The following is a 27,199-nucleotide window of genomic DNA, read 5'->3' as shown; positions in this document are numbered from 1 at the left end:
TAATGTAAGTGGGCTCCTTGCATCAGTCCAGGCAACCCTTATGGTGATTTAAGAGGTCTTAGACAACCTTAGAAAGCTCTCTAAGTGGTAGCTGTGTAGAGCAGCCTTCAGGCTTAGTCCAGAAGAAGTATAAAGCAGCTTGTTTTACCTGAATGCAATCTTATAGTATAGACTAAGTGAAAAAGAACCACATCAAATATTTATAAAAAATGTTTATTTATTATATAATACTTCGCAGTACGTTCCAATATCTCCTACACTGAGAGAAACACCGCGCACAATACTTTAGCAGGAAACACAGTAAATAGCACAAAATATACAGTGGCCCCACGCGAGGGGACCAAACCATATACTAAGAGAATGGTATAAGAACCACGACTCGAGTTAAGACAGTGTTGAGAGGATGTCGAATTGCTGGGGACCCACAGAACCAACCAAGGTAAGTAGATAGGGACCCCATGGAGAGCGTGTGCAGTGTGGGAACACAACCGCGTGCTCCTTACGAGCCTATGTGTTGGATTTTTAAACATTAAGGACCCTTCCCAGTGGACCCTGAAGATACCCCATAGAAGACAGAAGGTTGGAGAGCCACCCCACAGGGGAAGCCGGTTGCATACATGTGAAGTGGTGTCCGAAACGCCGTCGAACCCAATGGAGGTCTTCAGGAAAGTGCCGCTGCTGGAAGAGGAGAAAGTGTCAGTGGGAATCTAAACGTGGATTCTTAATGAGGAGTACCTGAAAGCAGAGGGGACAGAGTCTATGTCACTCAAGAGTGACCAGGAGACTTGGAAGACGATGGCCCTCCAATGTTGGGTGCTTCAGGCAGGATGACGATGACCTTGGCTCTGCGGTTGGGAGGACAAGGCGATGCTCAGGAAGACCAGGAGCTGTGCATGAGCTGTCCCACGAAGGATGTCGAGCGCTGTGGGGTCGGTGTCTGGCAGGAGCACCAATAAGCCTTAGCAAGGCAAGCCATGCAGGAATCAAAGGAGCAACGTCGGGACCAGCAAGGTCCAGGGGGCTCACCAAAAGCAGGGGAGTCAGGGCAGGCCAGAGAAATAAGGGAGTCCAAACGAAACAAGTGTGACCCTCAAGTGGACCCACAGGCCGGAGGCACTGAAGTCGTGAGAGTACCTCAAGCAGCTCACCAAAAGATGCAGGCCACGATACGGTGTGGCTGAAGATTCTGGTCACAGGAGATGCTCGAGGTTGGGGCTACTTGGAGCCCGAAGATCTTCTTGGAAAGAAACCAACAAGCCTTTGAAACTGAAAGATGGACGCGGTTCACAGGAGTTCGGTTATTGTAACCCCCACGAGGGATACTGGCCTCGAATTTGGTGAGAGGGTAGAGCAGGCCTGTTTTGCAGAGCCCACGAAGTCTGGAGGAGCTCAGGTTATTCAGACCGGTCAGCTTAGTTGGGGTGCCTGCAAATGCAGGGGAGTGACTCCTTCACTCCAAGGGAGATAACTTCAGGTGTCTTTGATGCTTCACAGTCCTTGGAAGGTTCCTGTAGGACGCACAGGCACAGACGATGCAGAAGACTGGAAGGGAGATGAAGTCAGGCCCAAACGAAGTCCAGCGAAGTCCAGAGTGGCTAGGCGGTAGAAATGCAGTGGTGTCTGATTGAATCTAGGGACCTACACCCAGGTAAGCCCTTAAGTGCCCTAGGGAAAGGGTTGGGAAGATTCACGGGACCCTCCCTGGGGAGGGTCTGGACAGGAGGGAGGTTACTCTCATGTCCTGTGTCCAGTTGTGTGCTAGAGCGGGAGCCAGCAGCTCCCAGAACTAGTTTGAACTGGACTATGCATGCGCACACCAAGTGTGCCCCTCATGCAGACTTTCTGGTGCTGGTAAGCGCACCCACCCGGTCCCAATACACTAAATCCTGTTTGGGAGATGGTCACACCTCCCTGTGACAGGATGCCAATTGTTCAATCTTCCTCTGTTCGAACTTGGCACAGCAGCAGGAGGGCAGAAATGTGTCTCTGGTCGGCAGAAACCATTTTGTGCTGTCCGGGTCTGGAAGACTGGTACCGGGAACACTGAAAGCCTAACGGAGGGCTCTTCCAGTGCTTGGAATCATACCTCCCACGCTCTTTACGTTGTGGGGGGTTTGATCCCAACAAGTTTGATACCAAACATGATAGGATTCGTTGCAGCCGTTTTCGAGATGGTCATTGCGTAATTACACGGTGCCCCTCTATATAGTATATGGCTGCTTCACTGACAACCCGGGAGAATGGACTCCGCAGGCTGCAGGGGTGTTCTGCTCAAGCAGGGGCACACTCTCAGTTAGAACCAAGCACCCTGCCTTCAGGATTGCAAAGGCCTCCTATAGGGGTGACATATAGCTCGCTGTCCCGACAGGGGTCACCACTACTGCCGCTCCGCAGCGCCGAAATCGCGCGTAGTAGGCCCTGAGGCCGCGTGCTCAATTTGGCCACTGTCCCTGCAGAGTCCTCTGCTCCGCCATCCCTCTAAGTCTCGCTGGGCCCCGCTATGTCCCACTGTGTGTCGCTGCTGCGGGGGTCACGTACCTCAACCCCGGGAACTGCTGCGAGCCTCCGTGCCTTTGCCACTGCCCGGGCGCCACACCTGACCCGCTCGCTCACCCGCTCTGCCGGGATTCATGTCTGGGCGCCATTTCGCCTTCGGCGGTCAAATCGCACACGCGGCACCGATGCGAGTCAGACCACAGCCGCCGGCGCTCTCCGCCTCCTCGCAGTCTCGCCTGGTGCTTGGTCCCCGACAGGGCCGTGTGTCCGGGGGATTTGCTGGGAGTTTTCGGCCGGAGACAGGGTCCGGGAACGAGGAGCCTCAGGACTATGCGACCATCTAGTCCGCCATCTTGACCACACCCCAGAGATCAGTATTTAAAAGAGCATGCACATTAAGGCGGGTGTTTGCTACGTGAAGTACAAATGTTTCACGAGAGGAAGTTAGGGCGACTTCTTTTTGAGACAATAGAGCCCTTATTCTGCTCATCTTGTTGAACACTGCTTTCATGCTTGGTATGGAAGGCCAGATGGACACATTGAGTCTCCCATGCGTGGGTGGGAAAAGCACATTCTTACAACAGACTACTCATTGTGAGACAGTTACAATGTACGGAATCCCTGCAAGCATCCCGCAACACGCCTCATTATTTAAAAGCAAATAGCTACCGTTAGCTAATAACGTGAAAGTTGGCGTAATTGCTGGCACAGGATTTCCCTTCAAAAGGCAAGCTAAATTCGGGGCGTGAACATTGCAAGCGCCATGCAATTGGATGTTCCTACAAACTACTGAGTGATCAAGTATGGAAGTGCAATCCTCTCCTTTTAAATATACCTCTTTACCCTCTCTCATGCACCTGTATGTAAATGGGAGTGACTAAACTTCATGGAGAAAAGCTGTACCTAGTGGTTCATATCTGCCTAAGGCATAGTGTTTCATATATGAACTGAACTTAAACAATGGAAAAGGTAGCGTGATTAACCCATTGATAAGCCACACAGCTGAGTTCGATTCGGCCACTGAAAATGGTAAAGGTTACAATTTTTCAATATGCAATAGTGAATAAGTCGCATCCTTCATGGACATAAACTGTTGTTTATCAGTCAGATTAAACGGCAGGAATAAAGATGATGTGTTCATGTAATCCCAGGGAACTTTCCCAGCCTTCAATGTTTGTAAAGTCCATGCAAACTGCATTATAGAACACAATTAATTTTGACCATAGTATAAGACAGACATGTCATCCTGAACAATATCCACAACAGATGAAACAATATTATCTAATGTGTAAATTCTGGAAGAAAGGGTTTTAATGCTATTATCAATGACAGCAAGCACTTTTTCCAAATTTGCTTGATCAATCGCTCTTAATCTAGAAGCAGCTTCAAATTGAGATAATTTAATATACCCATCTTTTGGACCTGCCACCCACAGGGCCTTTAACAGAATCATTCAAATCCACATTGTCAGTTAATTTGGACAAATGAAGTTTAACTGACGCTAAGGTGGAATGTTTAAGCCAATTTTGACGTAATTTGCCTACCGAATAGGTAGTAACAGAATGGGAAGATTAAAATCTGGGGTCTACTCTAACCTGTGTATAGCCGGGGATTACACCCAGAAAACGATGATGACATGAATCTGAACTTTTTTGCCATAATAACCATCTTTGAGGATCCAGGGTGGAAATATTAAAGGATGTATTCATATTTAGGGACTGCAATTCATCGAGGAACATATCTGTGTGATTATCCTGGGTCGGATAAGCGCCCAGATCAGGAATAGTAGGGGCATTCATCTTTTTAGAAGTAGCCAATCCAAGGCAGGTGTTCTGAAAAATAGTAGAATCCAAAAATAACATATGGTTCGGAATAAGGCACGCACGATGCAAAGCCTCAGAGCCTTGCACCTGCCAAGTTTTAGAACCCCAAACAGATTTAAGATCAATGGTATCTTTCCACAGCTCATAGCCCCCTATAGCTAATTCATCCATAAAGGACTTCGAATACAATAATTTAGTATGGGTCAGTCTAACTTTGGAAGCTGACTCAGCAGCCATTTTAAAATAAAAGGCTTCAGGTTTAGATACACTGAAATCAGTATTATGTGAATTTTTTCACTAGAGTTTTGGAGCTGCCTTCAATGGGAGCTGGACAATGTTCCCATTGTGTATAATTAACGACATTTCTAAATGTATTCGCTTTATGCAGGAAATGAGTGCCATAATGTTGGTAGCAAAACAACTCTCCATAATTCTGAGTCTAAATACAAATTTTCAGCATCAAAAGCAGCATAATATTTCAAATCAGAAAAAAGAGCCTCTACGGCTTGGACATTCCAATCATCAAAGAATATGTTTTGTTTCACAACATCCCCAATAGAAACACAAAGTACATTGGGGACATTAATCACCTCTATAGGGCCATGAATTTGAAATTTTACAGCATCCCATACAATTCCATCTAACACAGGCCAGGCAGTGATATTAACAAAAGTCTGGTCCCTCTTCATGATGTGTGATGAGGAGTGGGGTGCCAAAGTTCCATCAATTAATCTAATTGCCGATCTTTCGGTCAGATAATGTCCATTCACTAGACGAAAAAAGACAACCACAAATCCAATGGACATGAACAAAAAAATAGATATGAGCACCAGCCAAATGTAAGTCCAAGGGGGAATTAAAAAATTTCTTTTAAACCAAACAGCAAAAATTGACATTTTCGATGGGGCATTCGATGTTGTAGAGTTAGTGTCAAATGAAAAACGTGACTGGTCAATTGCACTTGATTGCACACCAGGCAACGACAAATCTGTGGGATATGTATACTCAGTATCTTCAACGGGACCACCAGCCGGTGGAGGCAATAAAGGATTAGTAACTGTATGCATCTCGATGGCAATGTCAGGCCTGTTTGTATTTGCCGGAGCCAAAACAGAATTTCTCAGCATTGCTGGACAAGAGACCGCTGGAGTCATACTAAGAAGAATCGGCCACTCGTAGTTTGACATTGTCAATGGAGATGTACCTGTTATCCTTGCGACCAAGAAGTGGAGGTAAAATGACTGTTCTTGTACCCTGCACGCCAAGCACTGGAACCGGTGCACAATAAGAGGGGCCAAACTCCTTCTTGTTCTCCACCTTCTCATGGACCAGGTCTCCAACTCAAGGTAGCTAGCCAACTACCGGAATCTGAAGTGCAGCATCAGTTGTGGAGGGCAAGTGTTCCTTCGCAAGACTGTCTCGAGTCGCTTGTAGATTCTGTAACACAGCAGAATGATCATCTACGTCAAAGGGTGCAGCCGATGCCACCATGTCTAGACCATCAAGGTCCGGGACAAACATTTTCATGCCCAAGAGCATTTAGTATGGGGTCCGCCCACCCAGAGACCTTCTAGGGAGATTATTAAGTGCACGTTGAACGCTATACAAATGGGCCAACCAGTTCCTGCCAGTACCGAAAACCCTAGCTGTCAAGGATTGCTTTAAGTCAAGCTTCATTCGTTTCCACAACACTATTGCCCTCAGGCCGGTATGGAGACGAAAATATGACTTGGACCCCAAAGATCTCATGGCATCCTTGTACACCTTAGAGGCGAACGCTGGACCCTGGTCCGAATTGAGGGTACCACATGTAAACATTCCCACAAAGACACGCAAATCCCTGATGACAGTTCGAGCATCAGCACTCCGTTGTGGCTAGACCCATAGAAAACGTGTGCACGAATCCACTGCAACTAAGATGTACTTATACGCAGTATCAGAGGAGAAAGGACCGCAGTGATCTAAATAAACAAACCCAAGTGGTTTATTAGATATGTACAACTGTGTTTGAGGTGAACACGCAGCAGTAGAAGGTTTAATCTGCTGGCAAATGTCACAAGTAAGGGCATACTCACAAGTCTGTTTATACAATCCGCGCCACCAGTAACGTTGTAAGATAGTGACAGTCGCTGAAACGCTGGCATGGACAGAGGCCATACCTTCGTGAGCAGCTGTGATAAAAGCAAGTCTGCGGTCCGCGTTGGGAATCAATCTGTCACCAATGTCATTAATTCTCACATAGGGAACTTTATCAGGACTTAAATGATAAGAGTATTTAGAAGGGAAAGCTCAAGGGTAATTATCACCCTTCTCTGTTGCAGCAATGGCTGCCAAGATGTCATCATCAATTTTACTTTTGGATCTTGTAACTGCTGCTATTAGATATGTTGCCTCTGCTGTTTTCGCTGCTTCATCAGCTAAACTGTTGCCAACAACGTGTACCCCGACGCGCTGATGACCAAGTGTGTGAATTACATTCACAAGCGGCAGACGTTGGTTAAGTTCTGCGACTCGAACCCAAAGCATTTTATGTTTGATTGTGCTACCTCTGGAATCACGATATTCAGTTTGAGACCAAAAGAATAAATTGTCGTTAAAAGACTGTACACAGTAGTATGAATCACTCACAATAAGAGTAGCCGCTCGAGGATCAGCAAACTCCAGTGCAAGCACCATAGCCCGTAGCTCTGCCAACTGGGTAGTACATTCACCCAATGTTTGCGTATGCACAACATCAGACTTGAATTCTCCATTCACAAAAGTACCAGCCACTATTGCGCAGGCTGCTGAATAAGCATGCTTAGAATCCGTCGCCGGTTGCGCCGAAACGTCAGTGTAAATGATACAATGGTAATCCTCAAACGGGCGCAAGGACAGGGGAGCTGGATGAACAAATTCATACTGCAAATACTCCTGAGTCTGCAACGAGGAAACAAAGATGAAAGTGACATCCGGAGACGTCAAAGAAGTGGCCAATTGTATCCAACGTGGATGCAAAGCTTTAGAATTCGGTACACTGGCCTTCGTCACTGACTCAAGGGCAGGATACGGTGTGACAACCAACATGCGTTTCCCTTGCGACAGCGCTCTCTCTTTTAGAATCGCCATCTGCACTGCCGTCAAAACTTTTTCGAAAGTTAAAAAGCGCATTTCAGCCGAAGTATACAAGTGTGACTTGTAAGCAATAGGGACTGTGTCTCCCTCATTAAACGTTAAGTACGTGAAACCCACTGCGCCAGGCACAATTCTTATTACGAGGTTTGTGTAGTTATCACGCTTCAATAAGTATTTAGAAGCAAGAAGATCAACCTGCAAGGATTGCAGGATAGCTGAATGTTCTGGCAGCCAGCTCGATTTGGAAAAAGTAGGTTGTACCAAGGCATATAGCGGCTTGATACGCTGGGCATAATCGGGAATATAAGTACGCCCGAAATTTTAAAAAAACAGCAAAGATTGTAGTTTTTTCAGAGTTGGTGGAGCGCACAAACATGCACATTTCTCCAGGAAGTGAGGTGCTAAACCTCGACCTTCGTTGTTGAGTTCATAGCCCGAAAACAACACTGTATACTCTGCAGTGTGTGATTTTGCAAAGTTAAATTTGTAACCGAAGTCCGCAAACATAACAATGATGCGGGCAACGCGACACAGATGCGGCCATAATTCGTCATCTGTGAGATAAATATCATCAACATACGAGTACGCATCAGGGTCAGTGCTCTCCAACAGAGAGACTACATGTGCGGCAAAGACTCCTGGACTGTTTTTGTAGCCCATGGCTAATCTTTTAAACTGTTTTTGTTTGCCACCTGAAGTAAAGGATGTCCATTGACTACTAATAGAGGACAGGTTATGGCTATAAAAGCCATTGGAGATGTCAAGTGTGGTCTTAAACCTTTTTCTCATGAGACTATCAACGAGAGCAGAACTGTGGGTGTTTTGTACTGCGCACGTCCGACAATGAGAGTTCAAATGCCGATAATCCAAAACTAGGCGGTACGACCCATCAGGTTTGGTTACAGTGAAAAGAGGATTATTCATGGGTGACACACATGTTTCAATTACACCTTGATATTTCAATTGTTCAAGGATTTCTGCGACGTGAGATCTAGCTTCTCGACGCATGGGATATTGGGGTTATGGCTGTGGCATAGACCGTAACGGAATCTCATGGCTTGGTGATCATTTATCCCACCCAACTTGAGTACGGTAAAATGCTGGAGCAAGCACCTGTGCCCACTCTTCTGCAAAGTTCTGAGCTTGCTCCTTTGGCACTGTGTGCGCAAAAGATGGGAGGATTACCGCCTATCCTCTAGGAGCGGCCAAAACGAAAGCTGGGGGCCAGTCTGCCTCTGCTAACAAGATGTCATATGTAGAGGTCAGATTTTCCAAAAAAATCAATTTTATGGTACGCTGTATGTCACCTTCAATTAAAAGGACTATGTCATATAGTCTGTCAGGGGGAGACACTCTAGTGTCAGAAGTTTCTACAGTATTAAATGTGGCAGTTGCTGTTGCCTTCAGATATGGACGCAGTGCTTGCCGCACTATTGTAACCTCCGCTGCGCTGTCTAGCAAGACCTGTTCATTAATAGGCTCCTCATCTAGAGGTTAAACGTATAAGCCGAGGAAGGGGTTCCATCACAATTTTCCCTATACTACTCCTCACCTTTCATCGAGGTAGTGTCCTCACACTTTACTGCCTGAAAATTCTCTACTAAAAAAACGTTATTTATACACTTGACAGTCACAGCATCTTCATCCCAAAAATATATATAGGGATATATACCAAATCAAAACAAGGTTCCAACAATACATGTGAACCCAAAAACCCGTTATTACTGTGAAAAAAGGACAAGATGGTACCTCACGTGCGCACCACCAATAGAGCTTGCTGATTGGTACTCACCAGCTATGCCCACTGATATCATCATAGGTGACCATCTTGCCCCAAAGATTTATTCTTAAAAGTGCGTCCCCAACAAAAGGTGCAAAAGTAATAACCAATCTGGTGTATTGAAAGAAAACAAGACCCCGTGATTTTAAAATTGAAATAAGTGTCACGGTTGCCAACTTTATTAATTATATGTACACTTATTCAAATTAAAAACTGGTTGCCTAATAGCAAACCTTTATGTCGACATGTTTCATTGCCACTCTCAATTCTCGGCAATTTCGTCAGGACTGAAGGGTCTTTTAAATCACCATTCAGGGACACTGGTATATATATAAACGTGACTGTCAAGGATAAACAAAACAAAAACAGCGCAAAGTCAAATCACCCACTTCATCTTTCTTAAAAATATACCAACTGGTATACACTGTGCATATTTAAAAATGGTCATTACCATGTGGGGACTAACTAATTCGTACCAGTCCTCCACTTCGTCAATGTGGGAAACTCCAAACGTGAGCCCCTCGTCTCGGTGCATACGCTACTGTCGTATTCATTCTAAAAATACAAACAGACAGGGCAGTCATATTTATCCTTCTCATTTATGCCGCTTTTAATATACCGACAACCGCCGGTATATACGTCTGTTGACTCAAACATCCTAAGGGCATCTCTAAACATTGTGCCCCTTATTGATTCAGGATACCATCCTCAAATTAGATCCATATCCCACAATCCATGCACTCCACTTACTGACTTCAGGAAATGCGGCGTTTAAGCATCTTACCACCTCCTTTACACCTAAGCATGTTTTCTCGTCCCTCGCTCACGGCATACTGATTTCCCGATCTACAAGTACTGTTGACATCGTCATCATATCACGTGACCCTCCTTTCTATGGCAGCCATCGATGTACCAGTTGTCTGTAAATACAGTCTATTATCATAACTAAAATAGTTACGAGTTAGTGCTAATTCTATGCATTGAAGCACAAAGGAGCGTGGAACATCATAAAACCATTCCTGTTTCTCTAAGGCGCACGCTGCTGCCACCAGTGCTGCGTCTTGAAGTATACACGTGTAGAGCGACTCTACATCAATTGTAACCAAAAACTCATTTGTAGGATCAAAGCAGGTATCTTCAAGAACATTTAGAACATCTGTAGTGTCTTGAATGAAGGATTTCTGATTGACCACTGACTCCCTCAGAAAAAAATCCGCAAATTGAGAAAGCGGTTCCAATACAGATTGGATACCCGACACTATAGGACGGCTGGGGGGTGGGCGTTGTGGTTTATGAATCTTTGGGAGAATATAAAATGCCGGAGTTCTGGGCTTGGTATTGATCAAAAAATCTGCCTCCTTCACAGTGATCCATTTTTTCTCTTTAGCTATCCCTACCATCTCTCCAATGGTCTTTTGGAGTTCATTCACAGGGTCACAGGTGAGAGGTTGATAATTATTATTTTCTCCCAACAATCTCTGCACTTCTGCATCATAATCTGTAGAGTTCATGACAACAACCACCCCACCCTTATCGGCAACTTTTGTAAACTCCTAACTGCTTGCCACTCATTATAACTCATGTTGTTAAATTTCTGACGTTCCAAAATTCCAATGTCCACAAGAACCTTGTTCTCAAAAACCGCCACCTCTGGACCCATCATAGTGTTAGTAGGGCACAATTGTGAGGGTTTCTTAAGTGTTGTACTGAAAAGGGAGGGGGGTTCCTGTTGTTTATTGGCAAAAAACTTTCTACGTTTTATCTTCCTCATAGTTTCATGAAACTCGACCCTGCATTTGAACAAATCATGTTTAGGTGTTGGGACGAACCCTAATCCTTTATTTAAAACTCTCAATTCACTACTTGTGAGAGTGTGGTCAGATAGATTTACCACTATGTCATTCACAATTGGTTCCTCCCTCGACTCCGAGTTATCCGAGGAGAGTACGTTTGCCATGTTTGATTCCGATTGTCTCGTGCACGGCCTCTGCCCACCTAACCCCCACCTCTGTTGCCCCTTTGATTCTGCCCTAAAAAAGAACGGAGTATCGCCCCCAAATCTTCGTTTGTCTTCTCTTGTGGATTGAACCTCACTCTATTAGGGTTAGATGTCAATTGTTCTCCTTCCTCCTCTTCACTAGATGTTTTATCGAAGGTCCAATTCTGTGGTGTGCGTCTAGCTTGCTGTTGTCTCCCTCCCCTAGTCTGTCCTGTGAACTGTCGTTGTTCCGGCCCAGACTGATAATATTTATCATCCACGTAAGGGAAGGCCCATTCGTGTGTGTACCCTTCTAAATTACGTTTCAGGCCTTTAATTTTGTGGTTGACCATGTAATTCCTATAATAACTGAGGTCCTCTTGGATCCTCAGTAACTGTTCCTTGGTATCCGTGAGGGTAGTATCTCTCTTAATGTTTTCCTCCAACTCCACAATCTCTTTTAACAACTCCTCACTCAATTTCTTAGCGGTGTTGATAATCAAGATTATCCAGTCGCGGGTACATTTGTTCGCTATGTAACTCCAATCGACTCGGAATCTCTTGTCTTCTAAGAAGATCCTAGGTTCAATTTGTACCAAAACGATTGCTGGAGCTGCCCCTGCTCTTAAATACTCTGGTCTATATTGTCAACATCAGACTTTCAAATGCCACCCCCGAGACTTGCTTTTAAAAGGTCTAGCAATCTTAAGGATAAGTTGGTGCATTCGCGTACGAAATTACATCAGAAAGAAACCACTGTTCCACCTGGGCATTTTCCGTGTGGAATGTGTTTAGTGTGTAGCCTTACAACAAAGACTTTTAGTGTGAACTTGACCTCCGTTAAAGTATGGTATCTGAAACGGTTCAGTAACTGTGATACGGCGTATGTCGTATACAGGCTGACCTGTCAATGTGGCCTACAATATATAGGTCTCACTACACGCAAGGTTAAGATTAGAATGCAGGAACATCTCAGCACTATAAGAGTGGGCAAACTGTCGACCAAACTAGTACAACACTGCAAGGAACAAAAACACACATTCACTTGGGTTGTACTGGAGAAAGTGATGGGGGATCCACAAAATATAGATATGATTCTGGCCACTAAGGAGGCGCGATGAATTTTTCAAGAGAGGTGCGACCAGACAGGATTAAATGATTTTATAGAGTGGAATAAAATCAGGATTTGAACATGATGTATCTTGTAATAGATAGAGTGGTTGACCATGTGATTACAAGCATTGGGTCCTTTGATATCCGTGAGTTTGGTGAATTGTGAGCCTGTAGATCATGTTACCAATATGTGAAATATATTGGTTACTTTGAGAAGCCCCTAGTTATTTGGGACCTTTGGAGTAGAAAAGCATGTTAGCTGTTTTTTCTAAACAACTGATCCCATTGGTCGTTTGATGCTATATCCCACATGTTGTACTACGCAAGATGAGCCATCGTAGACAGTGTGTCCTTATTATAGACTTAGGGGATCATACTGAGAAGGCGTAGACGCTCGTGTACAAAATACATTTGTTGTTATACATGAGGAAAAATGAAAAAAAGGAAAAAGAAGGAGGATGGTGTAGTTTTGAGAGTTTGAGGAATAGATCTCCAGAAAATAAGAGGGCAGAGAGGAGTTGCTCATAGCTTTGGTCATGTTGAAGGCATTCTTATGGTGATTTCGTGACTTGTATACCAATCCATGATGGCCGACATGAAGTGAAGAGGGCCAAAAAATGGGAGGGATGCTGTGCGCTCCTGTCAAGTTTGTGGAAGAATTCCCCCAAGAAAACCCTAGATGAAAGAGGTCGAAAAATGAATAGTTATTTATACAAGTTGCCTTTTTTGATAAGATCGAGAAAATTGGACCACTACAAGATGGCTGCCATAGAAAGGAGGGTCACGTAATATGATGACGATGTCAACAGTACTTGTAGATCGGGAAATCAGTATGCCGTGAGCGAGGGACGAGAAAACACGCTTAGGTGTAAAGGAGGTGGTAAGATGCTTAAATGCCGCATTTCCTGAAGTCAGTAAGTGGAGTGCATGGATTGTGGGATATGGATCTAATTTGAGGATGGTATCCTGAATCAATAAGAGGCACAATGTTTAGAGATGCCCTTAGGATGTTTGAGTCAACAGACGTATATACCAGCGGTTGTCGGTATATTAAAAGCGGCATAAATGAGAAGGATAAATATGACTGCCCTGTCTGTTTGTATTTTTAGAATGAATACGACAGTAGCGTATGCACCGAGACGAGGGGCTCACGTTTGGAGTTTCCCACATTGACGAAGTGGAGGACTGGTACGAATTAGTTAGTCCCTACATGGTAATGACCATTTTTAAATATGCACAATGTATACCAGTTGGTATATATTTTGAGAAAGATGAAGTGGGTGATTTGACTTGGCGCTGTTTTTGTTTTGTTTATCCTTGACAGTCACGTGTATATATATACCAGTGTCCCTGAATGGTGATTTAAAAGACCCTTCAGTCCTGACGAAATTGCCGAGAATTGAGAGTGGCAATGAAACATGTCGACATAAAGGATTGCTATTAGGCAACCCGTTTTTAATTTGAATAAGTGCACATATAATTAATAAAGTGGGCAACCGTGACACTTATTTCAATTTTAAAATCACAGGGTCTTGTTTTCTTTCAATACACCAGATTGGTTATTACTTTTGCACCTTTTGTCGGGGACGCACTTTTAAGAAAAAGATTTTTGGGCAAGATGGTCACCTATGATGATATCAGTGGGCATAGCAGGTAAGTACCAATCAGCAAGCTCTATTGGTGGTGCGCACATGAGGTACCATCTTGTCCTTTTTTCACAGTAATTACGGGTTTTTGGGTTCACATGTATTGTTGGAACCTTGTTTTGATTTGGTATATATCCCTATATATATTTTTGGGATGAAGATGCTGTGACTGTCAAGTGTATAAATAAAGTTTTTTTAGTAGAGAATTTTCAGGCAGTAAAGTGTGAGGACACTACCTCGATGAAAAGTGAGGAGTAGTATAGGGAAAATTGTGATGGAACCCCTTCCTCGGCTTATACGTTTAACCTCTAGATGAGGAGCCTATTAATGAACAGGTCTTGTGTTTATATATTTACAGTGCAGTGAGTGGGGGGCGACCTGTTTGTTCTTTTCCTCTGTAGCTCCAGATTGTTTGAGTAGCAGCGTTAGTGCCCATATCAGGTTCCGAAGCTGTGTTCTCACTATCTATGGCAATACTCGCTGTTAGTGCAGCAACTTTCTTTTTCTGAAATGGAGGTCATTGACGTCCAAAGTCGTCCTGCTTTCCTTTACCACCAGTCGGGCGGGGCTGCTCTCTTCCTTGAGGGACACCCCGACCTCTGCCATGTTCACCTCCACCGGACTGTGAGACTGATGTTTCCTGTGAAGAATGAGAAGAACGTTGATCAGGACCCTGAAATCTATCAGGAGACCTAATTCTTGTGCGATCGCGCAATTCGTAAGTGAGTTCAGTAGACGCTTGTATCGGTGATGCAGGACGAGACCCCAGTTTCTGTTGCTGCTTTCCCTGTTTCTTAGTTTTCCAATTTTGTTTAGGAAAAGCTGGACGGTTGTCTTTAGTAGACTTAACCGTCTGAGTTTGCGGTTGCGCTGTTGTTTTGGCAAAAGGCTTCACTCCCAAACTATTGCGGCCAACGGTCTTATAAGCCTCCACAATCATTTTTGGTAACTGCCGGGGTTTATCGACGTCGTTGACAAGGCACAGCGCATTCGACACCTGAAAGTTAACAGCATCTCCCTTGACGTTAGCAAGGATGAGATCAGCAACTACATCGAACACACGACAAGCCTCATTCCCAACTCGACCGGCGCCTCCGGACCGTGTTTATCCTGAACACGCTTAATCACGGAGGGCAGTACAGTCATAGACAGTGTGCCGAAGCACTTCGCGTAGATTGCTGCAAATACCTTACCCCAGTTCTCACAATCTGTTACTCTGGGACTAAGTCTGTCTGCAAACTGATTGTAAGGATCCTGTGTTTTACCACAGGAGTAGAATTAGGAAATACTGCCTCCAGCTGGTCAAATTTCTCAGCAAGCCAATAAGGCATATCGTCCTTATTCTGGGGGCGCTTGCCCATTACCGAATTAACCATGACGGGACTAATAGTAATCCCCGCCGGTCCAGCTGGTTGCGTCGCAACCACAGGTGCCCCCACCTGGACATTGCGAGAGACGTATTACACCAAAGCCCTATGTACCACAATCAAGGCGGTATGGAGTTGACGTAAGTCATCCACCGAGGCTTGCAAATATCGTGGATGAGGAGTAAACCCGGCCAAGACTGGCCAAGTGGCCCCAGGAATGGCCCCAGGAATGGACAAGGGAGCTAACTGAACCAGAGTAACTGTGTGGGGGAGGGCGCCATTAAACCAAATCCGCATTCACCTCCGGAAAAGTAACCCAAGAGTAAAACAGCTCATAGGGCAACGATGCATCGGCACTTTCTACAAAGATAATTGACATTCCATCGTCAGGCACCCCGAACTGCGACAAATGACGCAGGAGAGGTGCGTGACTATGCGCTGCAATAGCAACTTCAGCCATAAGAACGCAGAGAAGAAAAACAATTTTCATAAAACAGTAGCACAAAAGGGTCAGTAATTCAAAATGAAACCTTTTTAATTGTCAAGCTTGAATGAACCTATAAATCAACTATATAGGTAGGTTCAAACAGTCACTCCCATCAACCGGAAACAAGAGTGAGGGTGTTGTGGACAAATATAAGCACTACTAAGGCGTCTCAATCATAAGACCAAAACGTTAAGTGCGCCATGTTGCGGGGATTCTGCTCATGCACAGAAATATGCGCAGGAAACCAGGACCTCAGTGAATTGTGGTGTACCAAAAAACTCACCTCAGTACCTAGAACCCCTATTCGACTAGCATCAGTGTCTCATTCATTCTCCGTATCATCTCGAAGCTACCAATGATTAGACAACCCAGAGCAAGCGACTTAAAATACTCTCAGGAATGGTGGGAATCAAGAACACCTTTTCGTTGTTATTCTCATATTAGTCCACAACGTGAGTAATCAGAAACACGGAAAAGTTTCAAATGTTTATTTTAACTACGTGCTCTAAGATGCAGTACTTTGGCTAACATAAGCAAACAAATGATTAGAAATAAAACCATCAGCATTGTTACAATACCATAAAAAACCAAGGGAGAAATCATATTACAATGATAGGGGAAACAGGTCCTATAATACATTGTGTACCACCCTCCCCTGGCTAGTAAGCTAGTTTTATATAATAATAGAAGGTCTCTAGGTTTGAATGGGGAAGCCCATACCTCAAAGATCAGCTTAGGTGAATCACATCACAGGATCAGCACTGCTCTCTGTGTCTGGAAAGGTTTTCTCCAAGTGTGTCAGAATCATGCATGCAAATGCAATATTAAAGGCACCCGAGTTTCAGACATTTGCAGCTGTGTGCTTGTTGTGTCTAGAGCGTGGGTCGATCAACCTGAATTCAACAGCATACATTGTTATTTGACCTTGACGGTTTCTGCACACAGTGTTCAGACTAAGGTCGCGGTGCACGTCTAGAGATGTGAACAACAGACCGTTCTCATGTGAAGAAAAGCAAGCAAGCAGGTTTACTTGAAATAACAACTACCTGTAGTGTCATGTGCAAAAGCAGCAAAGTGGCAAGATGGCGTTAACATCTAAAACGCTTATGCTAACATAGCAATGTATGTAGACAAAACCCTGTCTCCACTACAAGGTAAGGGGCTACCTTTTACCATCATGGAAATCCCTCTTCTTTTTGCATTGCTTCTTCAAACTTGATAAACATCTCCCTCTCAAAAAATTCTCCAATCTCCCGATATCCACCCTCTATCCATCCTGTTGTCTCCGCAACCCTTTTCAAATTACGAACCCCGGGTAAGACCGTATCTCCATCTTGGACTCTAAGGTGGGTGCCCTTCACTGCATATTTACAAAAACGCTTCCAGGTCAGAAAGATCAGCATTATTAAGTATGGCACCATCCAGGATTCACATCTCAAGGTTAGAGGCACCTCGCCTAGTTCTCCCAGCAGATACCAGCCCGCCAATAGTGTCCTTACTCTGTTGGGGATCTCCACCATCCAAAGAGGGAGGTGTTGTAGCTGGGAAGCTATATAATAATATTCAAAGTCTGGGAGCGACAAACCACCTTTTTCATACAAGAGCTAGAGTGTACTCAGATGAATCCTAAGAAGCGCGCTGTCCCACAGTATTTCAGTGAGCATCGTGTCAATCTGTCAAAGAACAGAGCATGGTAGGAGGCCCATTATACACTGAATTGGGCATAGACGCTTGGGAATCATTTTACTAGTGGCAATACTGCCCTCAACAGAAAATGGCAACTTTCGCCAGAAGGGTAGTGAGCATTCCAGCCCTGTAAAGATGCCATTAATATTCAAATTAGTGTCCTCTACCAACATATGGGAAATATATATACCCAAACATTTAAGAGATGTGGGCTGTGATGGCAACCCTAGGTTTGGAAGACTCCCTGGTGGCTCACGTGCCATGCGCCCATATGGCATAACCGCAACTTAATCCAGTTGGAAATCAGCCCTGACATCTATTTAAAGTTCTCCAGTAAACGTAGTAGACATAGGACCGAGTCAATTGTATCTTTCATTAGAATAAGGTGTTTTCTGCATACATTGAAACCACATATGTTGTACGTCCTATCTGGATACCCTTATCTGTCATCTCTCTGTGCAGCATACCTACCAGTAGTTCAATGGCCAAGCCAAACAATGGGGGCAACAATGGGCACCCCTGACGCGTGCAGGCACGTGCCCTTCCCTAGTTAACATTTGGACAACACCAGGCCCCCACTCAGACCCTGGCTTCCAGGAGCCGCCTCAGTAGGCCTTTTCTGCCACCTCCTGTTTCTTCTTCCTAAGTTGAGCTGGAGCAAGCTTGTACAAATCAGGTATTAGCCTGTCTGTACCTGGGGTCATCACTGGATACATCCTGGTCTAACTCTTCTCTTACGTGCATAGGCAGCTAGGGCATTCCCGTTGCCATTAGATAGTTGGTCAATGTCAGTCAAGTGTCTGCCTGTGTGTATACTTTCTGTACATTTAATTGAAATGCTGTGTTAATGGCCTCCTGTGTTATGCATTTGCTTGTCGTTATCACTGATAGAATTCTTGTCCTATTAAGCTCCGTGCTGAGTAGCCAGGCTAGCAGCACCACAGATTTATCCCCATCTCCATCTAATCTTTGTCGAAATGTCTAATGAGTATATTTGTCGAATCTGTTGTATGTCTTATTGAGTTGTTGTATCTGATAGAGACATCTAGCTGCGGATTCCTTAACTTAGAATATCCCAGGCATCAGACTGGATCCGAAGAATCTTCAGCAGTACCTCTGCGTGCCGGGGGACGCTGTCGCATGGCTCCGTCTTGACATCGTCCACAGATATGTAGTCAATGGAGCCATATAAGTCCATCACGGCGCTCTGACGTCAGTTTCCTTCTTTTCCGCGTCCCAACGCGGATCCAGGAGAAGTGGTTCCTCTGTTCTGTTTCTGATTTCCGCCTTATCAATGCCTTTTAGCGTCTGGAAACAGTGTGCAATGCTTAAGGGCTTCAAGTCATGTGAGACCTGTACACGGCAGATGGCGATGGATCCACACGAGATCTGCATGTGGTGCTTGGGAGAGAACCACGACTCCGAGGAGTGAGACACCTGCCGGCAGTTGAAGCCAAGGTCCCTGCGGGAACGTCGGATGAAGTTGTTTTGTGCCTGGATGTCCCGTTCTGAGTCCTTGGATCGCCTCTCTATCTCGAGCTAGGGCTTCTGTTCGGGACAGGTCACTGAGTCTTTCCAGCGGACGTCGCTCGCATGACGCAGGTAAGCACAAGAAGAAGTCACAGAGGACGTCCTCCCATAAACGCGTCGCCGGGGCCTGCTGTCTTCCCGGACACTGGCCCCCAGGAATCCACCCCCACCTACTCAGCAATTCCTGGTGTTGGGGCAACTAGATCCCAGATGGAAGCCTATTCTCTGGCTTTACAGGCCATTTTTGGTTCACCTCCTCTCCCTGGCACGCCTTAGGGCCCCACAGAGGGGGTAGGGGCTCAGATCAGGAATTCAGCGTTGGGTTCACCCTCGATGCCAATGAGAACCCTGAGTCCGGTTCCAGAGTCTCTGCAATGTTGGGACACGTCCCAGAGGGGCATCCCAGTCAGACGTCAGGCCTTCCTGTGCCAACAAGTGTGGATTTGGTCTGAGCAGTGACCTTCAAATTTGGATGTTTGGTGATTGAGGTATGGTATGGTGTGTGTGCAAGTGTTGAACAGTAAGGCTTTCAAATTAGTCCCAGAGGACACTTCTTTGTGTTTTTATCCTTCTGTAGCGTCACCGCATAGCCCTGTCAGCTCCCTGTGCTGACGCCAGATGCGGCTGCAGCGAGGAGCTCGATTCCGAGTCGACGCCGTTCCTCACCGGAATTTCCTATGTCGTTGGAGGTCGTGTCGACGCCGGCTTGACGCTGGGCTGATGAGTCCTCTTCGTTGGTCGTCGCCGTCGATGCAACACCATCTTGACGTCGGTCGACGCCGAGGCCGTCCCCTGCTGTTCCTTTGTTGGTGGATGAGGATGAGGCCCCCGAGGGTTCACCACCCCCAGGGTTGTTTCATGCTCTTCGAAGCAGGTGCTCATGGGGAACTGGCAGGCTTTTGTTCGTCCTGGGGCTGCAGAGCCTCTGCCTTTTGGTGGACGGGTTAGCCTACAACCGTCCCCTACAGATGGCTTATTATCACCATCTAGAATGGCCACGGAGGCTAGTGCAGCGTTTACGAGAGCGGTTCGCAAAGCTACAGATATCTTGCAGATGCAGCCTCCCTCAGTCTCTCTGCCTTCTGATCCCTTGTTGGATCTACTGCACCAGGGCGCCTTGGAGGTGGAGCCCTTGCTGCCTTTTGGTGGGTCATTATATGACATTCTTCTTGGGAAATTAGGGCGAGACCCTCATCAGGAAACCCTGTGGAGCGTGCTATTGCACATCATCATCGGCCGGCTCCAGATGATGCTGTCTATTTGTCCCTCCATCCTAAGGCTCAAGGGCCGGTAGTCTGGGCAGCCTCAGTCTCGCTACCTTCCTCCCACTAGGGAGTCCCGTTGGTTGGAGTCGTGTGGCCCCCATGTCTTTGCGTCCACCAGCTCGGCCCGTTGGTCCTTGAACATGTCTTGTGTGTTGGCACGGGCTACTTTTACCTTTTGGGAGTCATTCGAGCGTCTCCTTCCATCTTTTCCGGAGGGCCCTCGGGCTGACCTGGATCGGCTGCTTCATGATGGCCGGGAATTAGCACAGTTTTCCATTCGGTCGGCCATGGACACCACTGACTCTGTGGGAAGGGCTATGGCCAGGTCAGTTGCTCTGTGTCGCCATGCCTGGCTGCGCCATAGCAGTTTTCCTGAAAATGTTCAGGAGTGTCTTCGGGATTTGTCCTTTCATAGCATCACCCTTTTTGACAGTAATGCTGAGTCAGTAGTCCAACATCTCATGTCTGGGCTTCCGTAAATACCATGGTTTTTAGTCCTTGTTGCCGACTTTTACTTTGGTTGCAGTATTGTCACAGTTGTTTCTGGTATCCGTCCATAGGTTCAAGATGTTATTTCCCGGACAGACTGTACGGCTACTCAGCCATTTTTGCCCTTATTTGGCACAGCAAACTAGCTGTTTCTGCATTTCTTTTTGAGTCCTCAGTCTACGAACTAGTCTCACGAGGTGTCCCTTGCTTTTTATGGGGATAAGACATACCCTATGTGGGGTATTCATTGGCTACTGTATAGTTTCTCTTCCTTGCACAGGAAGCTTCGAAGGCTCCAGTGGAGTCTTCTTAAGATGGTTGTCTTCTGTCCCTCTGGGGAATTGTCCTATAGTTCATACTGTAGGCTTTTCACTTCGTCGCTTTTCCTACTGTTGTAGGACGTCCCCTTTGGTGAGACCCACAAGATTGGCGTGGCTCTCTCCTAGAGCTTATGAGTTGTGGTCTATGGTTGGTCCGTAGCACTCTCTTGCCTCTATGGATGCAGACTTCTCCAATGTAATTTTGGGTTTCTGCCACACCTGGCTCACCCGGCGTGTTTTTTCACCTTTTCGGTGTACTCTTTTTGCCTATGTACGCAAGTGTCCCTTGTGGGCATGTTGTTCTGTTCCGCTCTGGAGCAGTTTCTTTTCGTGTTCTGTGCGGACACGATATGTGAGTACACACTGGTTATGTTCACAGTCATGGGGTGCCTGCGGTACACCTTGCGCCACTGTCTTGGCTGCGTTCTATTCTTGTGGTATTGTCTGCTCTTCATTCTCTGGTGTTGGGATGTGCTTAGGTCTTTTCTCGTGGTTCAGACCCTGTCTGGTTTTTCCCTATGGGCAGTAGAGTCTCGCCAGACATGCCACTGCTGCACATTGCCTTGTGCCCTTTTCCCTATGCACTTCCCAGGCATGGGCTCTAGTCCCTCTGCTCCTTGCAGCTCAGGGGCTCAGATACTCCTGTTCCTGGCCCCTGCTGATGTTATCAGTACTCATTTCTCGTTAGTGTGGTGGTCAATATCTCCGCCTGTCACGCGGGAGACCAGGGTTCCTTCCCCGACGAGGAGGATAATGGTGCTTTTGAAGTGTCTTGATATGTGTTGTATCCTGTTATGGTTCACATTGGTGCTGTTGGTACCAATTGTGCGGCCTCCTATATTATGTAGGGCATGCATGCTCTTCGAGTTCCCCTTGTCTTTCAATAAATACATACATTGTCATATATATGCATATGTTTATATATATATGTCATGAGATATACACACAGATACAGAGCAAGCATGCTATTTTTTGTTTTCCTTGCTGTGGTATCTGGGGTTTTTGTCCCAGATCCCATTTCTTTTTCTCTCTCCCTTTCTCTCTCTCTCTCTTCCTCATGGGAGCGAGCCTTATGTGTGTGCCCGTCCTGGCCAGTATCCATTAACCATTGTACCTCTGGGTACGGTTGGCCGGTTGACTACCTGGTGATGCGCCTGTCTCTTTCTGCCTATGTGCTGTTGATGCTACATTTCATTGGGCTCTTGCATGTGTGTGGTGTAGTTCTCACGGTCCACACTGTCTGCTTATGTGTATCCCTGTCATCCACATACATGTACCTCATGGTAGTCATGGTCTGTATTCTCTGCATGGTGACATCTGTCCCTTCACATGTCATTTTTTGCCATCCACTGTTGTGCATGCTCAGTTTGTATGCTCTGACTATGTCATACTTTTTTGTTCCTTCTCTGGGACTTCGTCTCTTGCAGATCCATGGGATCCTGTACTTGGTTTAACTTCTTCTTGCAGAAGTTTGAGGAATTCTCTCCATTATGCACTGGCTGTTCTCGTTATGTGATTCCCTTTCGTCCCTTTCTGGACGAGAGAGGTCTTGTACCGTTCTCTGATGGATTGTGGTGCCTTTGCCTCCCCTTGTTAATGCTCCCTTGCAGAGCTTAATGGGTCAGGTGTCAGCCATGCTGGCATTGCTATCCCCACCTAGTTTTGGTCACTGTTATTGACGGATGAGTTCTCTTTGGCGGGTTCGTCGCAGACCCTCCTCCAATGGGGTATAGCTTTGGTATCTATTTTAAGTTAAGGAATCTGCGACTAGATGTCTCTATCAGATGAACGAGTTACTTACCTTCGGTAACGATGTATCTGATCGAGACACAGTCTAGCCACAGTTTCCTTAACGCCCACCCATCCTCCCCGCTCTGCAAGGGCCTTTTCAGGTTGGGTTCTACCCACTTGCCTCCTTACAGGTGGCCTTTGTCTTCCTGCGGGGTGGTCTGCTTCTACTCCCTCTGGGGTAGGATGTCTCATGCTGTTTTATCTGTTGCTTCTACACCCATTCTCGTAATTGGGTGGTGGGTTCAAGTGTCCTTCCATGCTCCTCCACCGTGGTTCTTCCAGTGTGGGGATTGATCATGTTCTTCTACCCTCCCTTCCACCCTCTTCTACTTTTTAACCATTACTTGGGGTATCCTTGACTATGTTGCGGTCAATTGGTTTAGGGTCTATTTGACTGTACTACAGTCAATAGGTCATTTATAGGGTGTATGATTGCGCATTCTCTGTCGTTTCAGAAATGTGGTAAATTACCATGAGTCATGTTGTTCCAGTTCTGTTGCCCTTTACAGTTACATTCTGTGATTGCAGACTGACTATCGTTTGTCATGACAATCATTTCCAATGCCATTTTGTCTCATAGGAGGGCATGGCTCTTCACTTCTGTGACACTGTTTCTAGGGGCGAGCACCATACTCTCTCCCTTCAGTCCCTTACAGCATAAAGTACTCTTTCACTTATATACATGGTGATGTTTCTCATCATTCTGTGATTTCTTGTCATTGTTGTTTCAAAGATTTTTTATCTTTTTTAGCACACTGCTCTCTAACTCTCATGGTTTTGGTAGTGGTTCCGCGTTGTGGTGCGGAAAAGCTTCACAGTAGAAAACTGACTTCAGCGCGCCGGGAGGGACTTATATGGCTCAATTGATGTCATATCCGTGGACGATGTCAGGACAGAGCCATGTACGCCGTCCCCCGGCGATCAGAGATACTGCTGAAGATTCTCTGGATCCAGACTGACGCCTGGGGATATTCAAAGTTAAGGAATCTGCGGCTAGACTCTGCCTCTACCAGATACATTGTTACCAAAGGTAAGTAACTCGTTCTTCAGGTCCACTAGTGTCCTAATAGTCATTGCCCCCTAACCCTCTGAGTGTGGCATTTGTGTCTCCATCTCTGCCAACCTTCGTTCCCCAACTATGATCTCTTTTTCAAGTTGTCCCGTCTCCCCCACTGTTGTGGCAGTGGCCTCTCGCTCAGTTGCCCTTGTAGTAGTGGACTTCCAATTAATCTTGAGATACTCAGTTGTAATCTGTGGGAGGTAGGCAGCAAACTCCCTGTCTGTGAGAGTCTGAGTTCTCAGTCGAGTGTCAATCAGTCAGTGAGAGTGAATCAGTCAGTTAGTGAGAGAGAGTGGGAGAGTCAGTCAGTGAGAGAGTGAGAGAGTCTGTCAGTGAGAGTCTGTTAGTGAGAGTTAGTGAGTCAGTCAGTCAGTGAGAGAGAGTGTGTGAGTCTGTCAGTGAGAGTCTGCCAATCAGAGTGAGTCAGTCAGTCAGTGAGAGAGAGTGGGAGAGTTGTGGAAATATGGATTTTTCCGATCAGTTATGTCCCCTATCTTGGACCCCAACGGTTTCATGTATGAATCACAAGTACATGTATGTTCCCTCCAGTTCCAGTTATGAAGACGCAAACACATGTGCGTCCACCGTCAACATGTCCTCTTTCAGATCCGCCATGAATAGGCCGGATATTCCATTCCTAAGTATGAAAGGCCACCGGCTTTATATGGTTCACTTATGCCATTTTACAGTCCAGGCAAGTAGGCCCTGATTCTGTCATCAAGCTTTTTCTTGCCTTCTGTCTCTGAAAGCTCCAGTCTGAGCCTGCATCTGTGACCATGAACTTTGTCTCATTCCCTGCGCGGCTCACGATGCCTGACATCAGCCTGTTGCCTGCCAAAAACTGTATTTCACCTTCGAAATTATCTGCTCCGCTCCCTGCCCAATGCATTCCTGTCTAGTAGTTTAAGTAAACATTCTTCCAGCTACCGAGCAAAGGCCCGGCTTCTCTGTCTTTATGCAAGTAATTCATAGCCCTATTATTATGGAAGACTTCTGCCCTCGCATCTAGTGTAGACACTTAGACGCTTGTACACGCACTAACAGTCAGTATAGTCAGTATAGAATAAGATTCTACTCTAAGAGACCTCTCTTTTGGATAACATAGTTCTTTAAACATAGGATGTTAGATATGATTTGGGATTAGGTTGACCTGACCCTCCAGACTTCTGTCGCCACATGTAGAGCTAAATGTCAAGTCCCCTTCACCCCCTAGTTGCACGTCAATTACACGTCATGCTGCTGCGCGCGCATTTCTGCCAAGTATTTCTGCTGACATTGCGAAATTCTTTCATGGAACCACCCTATTATGACATCACACCTGATGACGTTCTTTAGTTACACCCAGTTACGCCCACTTTTGCTACGCATGTATGTTTTATCTACACTATCAATTGTTACGCCTCTTGCATTTGCTTCACTGTAATGCCTATTGTATAAAAGTGATTACTTATCAATAAAGTATGTACTTCACTTCCTGAACCTCCGTGGTGATGGAACTTGGAGTCACCGATTCGAATCGTCCATTGGAATAAAGCCCATTCCGAACCTCTAATACCACGGATTTTGCCTCTTATTTACTGAGCTATTTTTATTATGTTTCTGTATCAAATTAAGTCCCGGTAATTAAATTATTTACCACATGAATGGCGCCCGAATAGGGACACTTTCTCATCTCACGCGCCGGCGGTGCGTTGCAGGCCCGGTCTCCTGCCACAGCTGGACGGACAACAACGCGTACCAGCAGGATTTCCTGTATCTCCCTCCGGTCAAGCGGGGGCGACTGAGGCTGCGATCAACACCCAGACGAGGCGGTGAGAAGTGCGAAGTATCCCGACCAGAGCCTAGCTGAGAGAGCAAGATCCGAGGTATACAGAGGCCCACCAAGTTCCGAAGTTCCGAAGTTCCGAGGTTTCCGATGTTCCGAAGTGTCCGAAGTTTTCGAGTCGAGTCCAGTCCGGTCCAGTTCAGTTCCGTTCCGAGGCCTTCCGTTCCGAGCTACCCGGTGAGTACCATTACTGGGGAGGCGTTCTGACGTGCACATAGGTTGTGCCGGTCAAGACGGGTTTGGGTACACAAATCCGGTCTGCACTGTTTTAGCAGTGTATCTGTACTGTTTAGCAGTATATCTAGTATATCAAGTATATAAATTCAGAATAATTCAGTTAATGCCGAGTATTATGTTTAAGTGATTAAGTTTCCTTAGATCGTCATCATCATTGTTGCTCATTTAAATGTTAAATGTTAAATGTGTTAATACGTCCTGCATATTGTGGTGTGAATGACTGTTCATTATCGTGTTTATTGTATTAGGTTTGTTCAAGATCAAGTATCAGATCAGTTCTCAATATGCCGCTCTTTTCGAAATTAAGACAGATCACAACTAGAAAAGGGGTACTCGAAGAAGCTGTTCCTATTCCTCCTAGGGACACTCCAGGGTACTTCATGTATCATAAACACGGCTTAGACGCTATATTATTTCTTGATTTATGGGTAGACTACACCAAGGAATTACCAGAAAGTCAGAGGTGGCCCGCAGCTGGGACCTGGGATGCAGAGTGCATCATGAAAGTAGAGGAAGAGTTATGGAAAAGGAAAGCCAGACAGTCACAGAAAGACGCCGTTGAGTTATGGCGTAAAGAATCTCATAGACGTATAGAAAAAGCACTCCGACAGGAGGAGAAAAATAAGGAGAGTTCAAATAAAGTCCGAGAAAGTCTATTAATTGAAGAAGGTACACGAGTGAAATCAGAACAAGTAGACAGACAAAGAAATGCCCTTATGAATGGTATGTATCCCCTCCTGGCCGAGGGATTACCTAAGGCTACTCCGGAGATACCAAAAGACTTGCCACCCCCATTGTTCCCAATAAAAATGCATCCTAAGGGGCATCCTAGAACAGCAGAAGATGTTTTTCTTTCCTCATACTTAGATGACGCAGCTCCCGAGTATGCTAACCCCGCCCCACATAGACCGCCTGCCGGGGAGGTTCAACGCCAAGATCCTGTATCTGTATCTCTACAGCAACAAATCCTGACACAAGTTCCGGCAAGCACATCTGTTCCTACAACTACTTCTACAGTTGTGTCCACACCTATAGTTGCTGTATCGCGTTCAACGAATCCTTTCACGCCCGATACCCCAGATGGGGCTACCGGAGGTGCTACCAACATTTTTTCTACGCCGCCCAGAATAAATAAACTTACCTTTCAAGAATCAGCACATCCACGTACCCCCAAACTCATAAATGCCCGCAC

General features: G+C 45.8%; 1 protein-coding gene across 1 annotated transcript in view; it reads left to right on the top strand.

The window, feature by feature from the left end:
* The window catches only part of CCDC172 (coiled-coil domain containing 172), a 552,772-nt gene that overhangs the window by 392,954 nt on the left and 132,619 nt on the right, over positions 1-27,199 (top strand). The window lies entirely within an intron of this gene.

Source organism: Triturus cristatus, chromosome 1_2, assembly GCF_964204655.1.
Source record: "Triturus cristatus chromosome 1_2, aTriCri1.1, whole genome shotgun sequence".
NCBI classification, from domain to species: Eukaryota; Metazoa; Chordata; class Amphibia; order Caudata; family Salamandridae; genus Triturus; species Triturus cristatus.
This window is presented reverse-complemented; position numbering and strand designations above follow the sequence as displayed.